Here is a 10,260-nt window from a genome sequence, read left to right as displayed (position 1 = left end):
TATTCATACATTGAACGTGGAAGAGATGCTGTGGGGCATATGCTAAGTCCGGTAGCTGAAAGCGATTAACAGACTGGGTTTTGTGTTTAGTGATCCCGGGCGTGTTACCAATATGAGCAAAGATGAAGCCCATGGAATAAAACTGACAGTGAGCGAGTCAGAATGAGAAGCTTTAACAACAACCGATGTTTCAGAAAGGGAGACCTCACAAGACCAAAGGACATTGGTGGCGTTTAATAGGCTGTTTGTGTCACTGGGCTACAGGAGGCTATTTGTGACAGATGGAAAACTGGTCACAGGAAACAAACAATTTACCGGCCTGTCCAGGGCCCACTCTGACCCCCACCTTCTCTCTCTCACTATTGATGGACACTGCTGCAGTAATTGCTCCTCTGACCTTTCCTCTCTTGTCCCTCTTACACCCCTAATACACGGCCTGAAATAATCTCCCTCCCCTACATCCTCACTGTGCTGGAATCCACACCAGTTACCCATCTGTTCCTTGTTCTCTCCCTGGATCCTGAAACTACAGTACTCACTCTTCCCCTCCTGAAGTCTATAGGCTCCAAAACTGAAGCTTGGTGGCCCTCAGTCCCGACTCCTTGATTTACCTCCCCTTCTCTCCTCCTCTTTCCCCCTTGGTTGTGTTTCACACTCTGGGCCTTGGGCCTTCCCCCGGGATTCTCAGCATGAACAGGGGGGATGTGTGTTGAGACAGGATGTCCCAGCTCTCCACCTTTAAAGGGACAAGGAGAGGGTCTGCTGGGCTGAATGGCCCTGCTTTATGTAACCCCACTTTTTAAAAAAGGAGGGAGAGAGAAAACAGGGAATTATAGACCGGTCAGCCTGACCTCAGTAGTGGGTAAAGTGATGGAATCAATTATTAAGGATGTCATAGCAGTGCATCTGGAAAATGGTGACATGATAGGTCCAAGTCAGCATGGATTTGTGAAAGGGAAATCATGCTTGACAAATCTTCTGGAATTTTTTGAGGATGTTTCCAGTAAAGTGGACAAGGGAGAACCAGTTGATGTGGTATATTTGGACTTTCAGAAGGCTTTCGACAAGGTCCCACACAAGAGATTAATGTGCAAAGTTAAAGCACATGGGATTGGGGGTAGTGTGCTGACGTGGATTGAGAACTGGTTGTCAGACAGGAAGCAAAGAGTAGGAGTAAACGGGTACTTTTCAGAATGGCAGGCAGTGACTAGTGGAGTGCCGCAAGGTTCTGTGCTGGGGCCCCAGATGTTTACATTGTACATTAATGATTTAGACGAGGGGATTAAATGCAGTATCTCCAAATTTGCGGATGATACTAAGTTGGGTGGCAGTGTGAGCTGCGAGGAGGATGCTATTAGGCTGCAGAGTGACTTGGATAGGTTAGGTGAGTGGGCAAATGAATGGCAGATGAAGTATAATGTGGATAAATGTGAGGTTATCCACTTTGGTGGTAAAAACAGAGAGACAGACTATTATCTGAATGGTGACAGATTAGGAAAAGGGAAGGTGCAACGAGACCTGGGTGTCATGGTACATCAGTCATTGAAGGTTGGCATGCAGGTACAGCAGGCGGTTAAGAAAGCAAATGGCATGTTGGCCTTCATAGCGAGGGGATTTGAATACAGGGGCAGGGAGGTGTTGCTACAGTTGTACAGGGCCTTGGTGAGGCCACACCTGGAGTATTGTGTACAGTTTTGGTCTCCTAACTTGAGGAAGGACATTCTTGCTATTGAGGGAGTGCAGCGAAGGTTCACCAGACTGATTCCCGGGATGGCGGGACTGACCTATCAAGAAAGATTGGATCAATTGGGATTGTATTCACTGGAGTTCAGAAGAATGTGAGGGGAGCTCATAGAAACGTTTAAAATTCTGACGGGTTTAGACAGGTTGGATGCAGGAAGAATGTTCCCAATGTTGGGGAAGTGCAGAACCAGGGGTCACAGTCTGAGGATAAGGGGTAAGCCATTTAGGACCGAGATGAGGAGAAACTTCTTCACCCAGAGAGTGGTGAACCTGTGGAATTCTCTACCACAGAAAGTAGTTGAGGCCAATTCACTAAATATATTCAAAAGGGAGTTAGATGAAGTCCTTACTACTCGGGGGATCAAGGGTTATGGCGAGAAAGCAGGAAGGGGGTACTGAAGTTTCATGTTCAGCCATGAACTCATTGAATGGCGGTGCAGGCTAGAAGGGCTGAATGGCATGCTCCTGCACCTATTTTCTATGTTTCTATGTTTCTATGTTGACTGCAGTACCAAGCAACCACCTTCTCTGAGCCCTGCTCATTATGGGCTGGGTTGAGCTCAGTGCTGTTGCAGGAAGGGAAACAGGAGCAGGAATCGGCCCGAGTGGAGCCCAGGATTAATGGGGAGAGGTGCAGGATCAATTTATACCTTATTGTGTGAGAAATGTTATTGTCCCCGACACTCCCTGTCCCTCAGTATCTGTGCTGGGGAGCGACTGATGGGTTCACTCTGTATCTAAGTCGAACTGTGCCCGACTGGAGAGTGTTTGATGCTGGCACGAGGTGCTCAGCTCGATGAGCACAACATTTAACCCAAAGATGATCGGATAAACCCGTCAGCTTCTCCCCTGGACACAGGTCCTGAAGGACAGTGAGTGTCTCTAATAATTTGTCTGGTGTCCTTGATCAAATTTAAACATCTCACTCATCTCTTCTTTAAATTAGTTCATGGGATGGGGGCATTGCCTCTCATTAAATGCTCGAGAATATAGGACTAGTCTACTCAATCTCTCATCGGACAATACCCCCATCCCAGGAATCAGTCTGGTGAGCCTTCATTGCACTCCCTTTATAGCAAGTTTATCTTTCCTTAGGTAAGGAGACCAAAACTGTGCATAATACTCCAGGTGCGGTCTCACCAGGACCCTGTATAATTGCAGTCAGACATCTTTACTCTTATACTCAAATCCTCTTGTAGTAAAGGCCAATGTTGTTATGTTCATAATAAAGCAATATAACTGAGTACTGTAGACATGAGTAAGTGTGACCTTAGCTCCTTTATTCAAACTCCAGAGTAATGGCACAGCACGAGAGGCCTGCTTATATACAGTGCTCCCAAAGGATGTTGGGATCCATTGGGACTCCAACAGGTATGCCCTCTGGTGGTGGTATGATATAGGTTGCATACATAACACCACTCCCTCCCAAAGTCAATAGTACACTTATTTACAGGGTGAGACGATATGGGGGTTTTGCTCCCTTGTCGATCGTCTCGGTACAAATGCAGGTGTGGGTGAGTTGGTTTGTTCTTCGCTGGGCTGCTGGGCAGCTGGCCTTGCTGGGCTGTTGGGGATGGTGAGTTCAGCTTTGTGGTCAACCTTGATGTCAGTTGCCACTTGTGTGTGTGTTGGAGGGCCGAAGTTGGTGGTGGCCTCTTCGGGTTGCTCATGGCTGTCTGTGAATCGCAGTTTGGTTTGGTCCAAATGCTTTCTGCAAGTTAGTCCATTAGCAAGTTTGACCTGAAACCCCCTACTCCCTTCTTTGGCTATGACAGTGCCAGCAACCCATTAGGGATCATGTCCATAGCTGAATAAAAATACAGGGTCATTATTCCAATATTGCGTGACAAGTTTGCGTGATCATGGTACATGCTTTGTCGATGCCACTTGTCCTTGACGTGATCATGGAGATCAGGCTGGACAAGCGAGAGCCTTGTTTTGAGCACCCTTTTCATGAGCAGCTCGTATGGGGGACCCTGGTGAGTGAGTGGGGTCTGGTGCAGTGGCTGAGCAGGATTCGGGACAGGTGGGACTGCAGGGAGCCTTCCGACACATGTTTCAAGCATTTCTTGATGGTTTGGACTGGCCGTTCTGCCTGGCCGTTGGATTTAGGCTTGAACGGGGCAGATGTGACATGCTTGATCCCATTGTGCGTCATGAATTCCTTTAATTCAGCATTGGTGAAGCACGGCCCATTGTCGCTGGCAAGGACATCAGGCAGGCCTTGCATGGCAAATATGACTCATAGGCTTTCAATGGTGACAGTGGACGTGCTTACAGACATTATTACACACTCAATCTATTTTGAATAAGCATCCACAACAACCAAAAACATTTTGTCTAGAAGCGGGCCCGCATAGTCACCGTGGATCATAGACCACGGTTTGGAGGGCCATGACCACAAACTGCCTCCCTGGGTGCATTGCTCAGTTGAGAGCAAGTGTTGCATTGGCGCATGCATGACTCCAAATCTGAGTTAATGCTGGGCCACCATACATGGGATCTGGCTATAGCTTTCATCATTACAATGCCTGGATGGGTACTGTGTAGGTCGCGTATGAATGTTTCCCTGCATTTCTTAGGCAGAACCACGTGATTGCCCCATAAAACACAGTCCGCCTGTATGGACATTTCGTCTTTGCGCCGCTGGAACAGCGTGATCTCTTCCCGCATCTCCACTGGGACGCTGGACCAGCTCCCATGGAGGACACAGTTTTTTTTACAAGGGACAGTAAAGGATCCTGACTGGTCCGGGTCCTGATCTGGCGGGCCGCAATGGGTGACTTTTCATTTTCGAATGCATCCATCACCAAGAGCAATTCTGCAGGCAGTGCCATTTCCACCCCAGTGGTGGGCAATGGTAGCCGACAGAGCATCAGCGCAGTTCTCTGTGCCTGGTCTGTGGTGGATTAGATAGTTATATGCAGACAGCGTAAGTGCCTATCTTTGGATGCGGGCAGAGGCTTTGGTATTACTCCCTTTGTTTTCTGAGAGTAGCGATATGAGCGGCTTATGGTCGGTTTCTAAATCAAACTTGAGACCAAACAAATACTGGTGCATTTTCTTCACCCCGTAAATGCATGCCAGAGCTTCTTTTTCAATCCTGCTGTAGGTCCTTTCGGCCATGGACAAACTCCTAGATGCATAGGCGACTGGTTGCAATGTTCCTGATTTGTTTCCTTGCTGTAACACACTCTCGACCCCGTACGAAGATACATCGTAAGCTAGCAGTAAATGTTTATATGGGTTATACAGAACAAGCAGTTTGTTGGAATAAACAGATTTCTTGCTTTCTCAAAAGCAGCCTCTTGTGATTTCCCCCTTACCCAGTCATCTCACTTGCGGAGCAGCACATGTATGGGTTCTAGCAAGGTGCTTAACACAGGTTGGAAATTATCAAATAGTTGAGGAGTCCCAGGAATGACACAGCTCTGTCACGTTCTGTGGTCTCGGTGCATTCTTAATGGCCTCCGTGATTTTTCTCTCAAAGAACTCGATCTCTAGTGCTAGAAAAACACACTTCGAGTTTTTCAACCTGAGTCCCAAGCGGTCTAGCTGATTTAGAAACTCTTCCAATTTCTTCAAGTGTTCGATGGTGTCCCGACCTGTATGTCGTCCTGTAAAACCACGGTGCGCAGAACCAACTTTAGCAGGCTCTCCATGATCCTTTGAAAAATTGCCGCAGCTGATCGAATCCCAAACGAGCCTCTATTGTAGATGATCAGACCTTTGTGTGTGTTGATGCAGGTGACACTTTTCGAATATTCCGCCAGCTCCTGCATCATGTTGGCCGTGGTCAGATCCAACTTGGTGTACGTCATTCCTCCAGCCAGGGCTGCAAATAGGTCGTCTGCCTTGGGTAGCGAGTACTGTTCTTGTAGCGAAAAACAGTTAATCATTACTTTATAGCCCCCACAAATTCTGACCATGGTATTGCCTTTGAGAACTGGAACAATCCGACTGGCCCACTCGTTGACCTCCACCGTGGCGATGATGCCTTCTCACTGCAGCCTGTCAAGCTCAATTTCCACTTTCTCTCGCATCATATATGGCACCGCTCGTGCCTTGTGGTGGATGGGTCATATATCGGGAACCAAGTGGATCTGCACCTTCAACCCTGAGAAACTTCCGATGCCTGCCTCAAACAACAACGGGAACTTGCTCAGAACCTGGCCACATGAGGCATAGTCGACGGACGAGAGCGCTCGGATGTCATCCCAGTTCCAGTAGATTTTTCACAGCCAGCTTCTGCCGAACAGTGTGGGCCCATCTCCTGCTACAATCCATAGTGGGAGTTCGTGCACTGCTCCATCATGGGAGACTTTTACTGCTGCGCTGCCAATTACAGGGATCAGCTCTTTAGTGTAAGTTCTTAGCTTGGTCTGAATGGAGCTAAGTTTGGGCCTGTGTGCCTTGTTGCACCACAGCGTGTCGAAGACCTTTTTGCTCATGATAGATTGGCTCACACCCGTGTCCAGTTCCATGGATACTGGAAATCCATCCAGTTCGACTTTTAGCATGATCGGTGGACATTTCGTGGTGAAGGTGTGTACCCCGTACACTTCTGCCTCCTCGGTTCGAGTCTCTAGTTCAGCCTGATCCACCATGGATCGATCCTCCTCTGCAACGTGGTGGTTAGCAGGGTTCGCAGCTCGTCTGCACATTCGCTGGAGGTGTCCCATTGTTCCACAGCAGTGTTTGAAGCGGCATTGATGGGCTCGATGATCACCTCCGCAGCGCCAACAAGGTGTTAACTGCCTCGCATTAACATTTGATGGTAGACTCTGGGTCATCTGAGGTCGTGCAGCTGCAGGTGTGTACGTTCTGCCATATGCATTCCTGTCTGAAAACGACATTACTTTGTGTACAGTACTTGCCAAAACCTCTATGTTGCAAAATTTGTTTCATGTTATCGCAGGTGAACATAATGCCTGGGCGATCGTTATGGCTTTGCTCAGTTTCGGTGTTTCAACAGTCAATAGTTTGCGAAGGATAACCTCATGGCCAATGCCAAACCGCAAAGAAGTCTCTTAGCATTTGCTCAAGGAATCCATCGAATTCGCAATGTCCTGCAAGGCGCCTTCGACGTAGCTCACCACTTCCTGGCCTTCAGACCGTTGATATATGTAAAATCGATACTTTGCCATCAGAACGCTTTCCTTCAGATTTAGGTGCTCCTGGACCAGCAGACACAGTTCTTCATACAATTTGGTTGTTGGTTTCACCGGAGCTGGAAGATTCTTCATGATGCCAGAGGTTGTTGACCCACAGACGGTGAGGAGGATCGCCCTTCGTTTGGAAGCATTCTCATCCCCTTCCAGCTCGTTGGCCACGAAATAATGGTCGAGTCGCTCCACGAAAGCCTCCCAATCATCCCCTTCTGAGAATTTCTGCAGGATACCAACAGTTCTCTGCATTTTCGCGTGATTGTTCGTTATCACATTGCTTTATTATGAACATAAAAATTGCCAATGTAAATGAGTACTGCAGACATGTGTAAGTGTGACCTTAGCTCCATTATTCAAACTCGAGTGATGGTACAGCATGGGAGGCTTGCTTCGGTGCTCCCAAGGGATGCTCGGACCCCACCAGTTACAGCGTGCCAAACCGAAAATGATCTGTTTATTCCTCCTCTCCGTTTTCCAATCCTTAATCCTTGCAAGTATTTCACACCCAATCCCATGAGCCATAATTTTGTTTAATAATCTCTTGTGTGGCACCTCATTGAATTCCTTCTGTAAATCTAAATATACCACATCCAGTGCTTTCCCCCTTATCTATCCTGCTAGCTACCACAAAAAATGTTAACAGATTTTCAAGGACAATTTCCTTTTCATAAAGCCGTGTTAATTCTGCACAATCCTGTTATTAATTCCGAAATGCCCTGTTACTACGTACTTAATAATAGATTTTAGCATTTTCCTGACTACTGATGTCAGGACTACCGGTACTGCAAGGGTTTGATACAAAGTAAATCCCATTCCATCATGTCCCAAACACTACCAGGGTTGATACAGAGTAAATCTCAGTCTACAGTATCCCAAGCACTCACAGGGCAGTTACACACGTGTTAGATACAGAGTAAAGCTCCCTCTACACTGTCCCATCAGACTCTCCTAGGGCAGGTACAGTACAGGTTAAGGCCAGCATAAAACTCTCTCTGAACAGTCCCATCAAAAGTCACAGGGCAGCTCCAACACGGGTTAAATGCAGAGTAACTTCTCCCACTACAATGTTCCATCAAACACTCACAGAACAGGTACAGCATAGGTTAGATACAGTGTAAAGCTCCTTCAACACTGCCCCATCTACCACTCCCAGGGCAGGTACTGCATTGGTTAGATACCAAGTAAAGCTCCCTCTACACTGTCCAAATAAAGACTCCTAGCACATTTACGATAAAATATAATTCTCTCTCTAACTTCACTCTGCAATTGTACAGGGCCTTGATGAGACCACACCTGGAGTACTGTGCACAGTTTTGGTCTCCTTTTCTAAGGAAGGATATACTTGCCTTGCTTAGATACAGAGGAAAGCTCTCTTAACATTGTCTCACCTGACATTCCAAGGGCAGGAATAGGCCACTTGGCCCCTCGAGCCTGTTCCGCCATTTAATAGGATCTTAGCTGATTTGATCATGGACTCCGCTTCACAAACCTGCCTGCTACCCATTACCATTTATTCCCTTATCGATCAAAAATCTGTCTATCTCTGCCTTAAATGTATTCAATGACCCAGCCTCCACAGCTCTCTGGCGCAGAGAATTCCAAAGATTTACAACCCTCAGATAAGAAATGGGCGGCCTCTTATTTGGAGACTCTGTCCCCTGGTTTTGGTTTCCCCTATGAATGGAAATATCCTCTCTCTATCCACCTTGTCGAGCCCCCTCATCATCATATATGCCCAACCTATCTTCATAAGTCAACCGCCTCATCTCCAGAATCAATCTAGTGAATCTTCTCTTAACAGCCTCCAATGAAAGTCTATCCTTCCTTAAATACGGAGACCAAAACTGGAAGTAGTACTCTAGGTATGGCCTCACCGATACCATGTACAGTTGTAGAAGTACTTCTCTGCTTTTATACTCTATCCCCCTTGCAATAAAGGCCAACATTCCATTTGCCTTCCTGATTATTGCCATACCTCCATACTAACATTTTGTGTTTCATGCACAAGGAGCCCTAGGTCCCACTGCACTGTAGCACTTTGCAATTTTTCTACATTTATATTATAATTTGCTTTTCTGTCTTATCTGCCAAGGTAGATAACCTCACATTTTCCCACATTGTACACCATCTGCCAAAATTTGCCCACTCACTTAGCCTGTCTATATCCCTTTGCAAATTTTTGTGTCCTCACTATTTGCTTTCCATCCATCTTTGTATCATCAGCAAACTCGGCTGCATTACACTTGGTCCCTTGATCCAGGACATTAATATAGATTGTAAATAGTTGAGGACCCAGCACCGATCCCTGTGACACCCCACTAGTCACTGTTTGCCAATAGAAAAATGATCCATTTATCCCGACTCAGATACAAAGTAAAGCTCCATCACCACTGCCCCATCAAACACTCCCAAGGCAGGTACAGCACGGGCTAGAAAAAGAGTGAAGCTCCCTCTACACTGTCCCATGAAACACTCCCAGGGCAGGTACAGCACAGATTAGATACACAGTGAGGATCGCTATACACTTTCCCACTGGACATTCCCATGATAGGGACTGCACAGGTTAGATACAGAGTAAAGTTTCCTCTACACTGTCCCATCAAGCACTCCCAGGGCAGGTACTGCTTTGATTCGATACAGAGTAAAGCTCCCTCTACACTTTCGAAATAAAAACTCCTAGGGCAAGTACAGCATAATTTAGAGAAAGGGTAACCCTCTCAAACCTCACTCTATAATTGCACAGGTCCTTGGTGAGACCACACCTGGAGTACTGTGCACAGCTTTGTCGCCTTATCTAAGGAAGGATATACTTGCCTTGCTTCGATATTGAGTAAAGCTCCCTCAACATTGTCCCACCAGACATTCCATGGGCAGGTACAACACAGGCTAGATATGGAGTATATCTCCCTCTACCCTGTCACAAGCATTCTTGAGTAGATACTGCATTGGTTAGATACAGAATAAAGCTCCCTGTTCACTGACCCATAAAACACTCCAGGGCAGGTACAGAATAAATCTTCCTTTACATTGTCACATCAAACACTCCCAAGGCAACTACAGCACGGGATAGATACAGAGTAAAGCTCCCTCTACTCTGCCGCATCAAACACTTCCAGAACAGGTACAACATGGTTTAAATATTGAGTAAATCTCCCTCCATACTGTTCCACCGGACATTCCCATGGCAGGTACAGCATGCGTTAGGTACAGAGTAAAGCTCCCTCAACACTGTCCCACCAGACATTCGAAGGGCAGGTGCAAAACTGGTTAGGTATGGAATATTTCTCCATGTACACTGTCCAAAGCATTCCAGGGTATATACAGAATTGGTTAGATCCAGAATAATGCT

The sequence above is a fragment of the Pristiophorus japonicus genome, chromosome 25, assembly GCF_044704955.1.
Source record: "Pristiophorus japonicus isolate sPriJap1 chromosome 25, sPriJap1.hap1, whole genome shotgun sequence".
Classification (NCBI taxonomy): Eukaryota; Metazoa; Chordata; class Chondrichthyes; family Pristiophoridae; genus Pristiophorus; species Pristiophorus japonicus.
The sequence above is the reverse complement of the archived record's forward strand: the minus strand, read 5'-3'. Positions refer to the sequence as shown.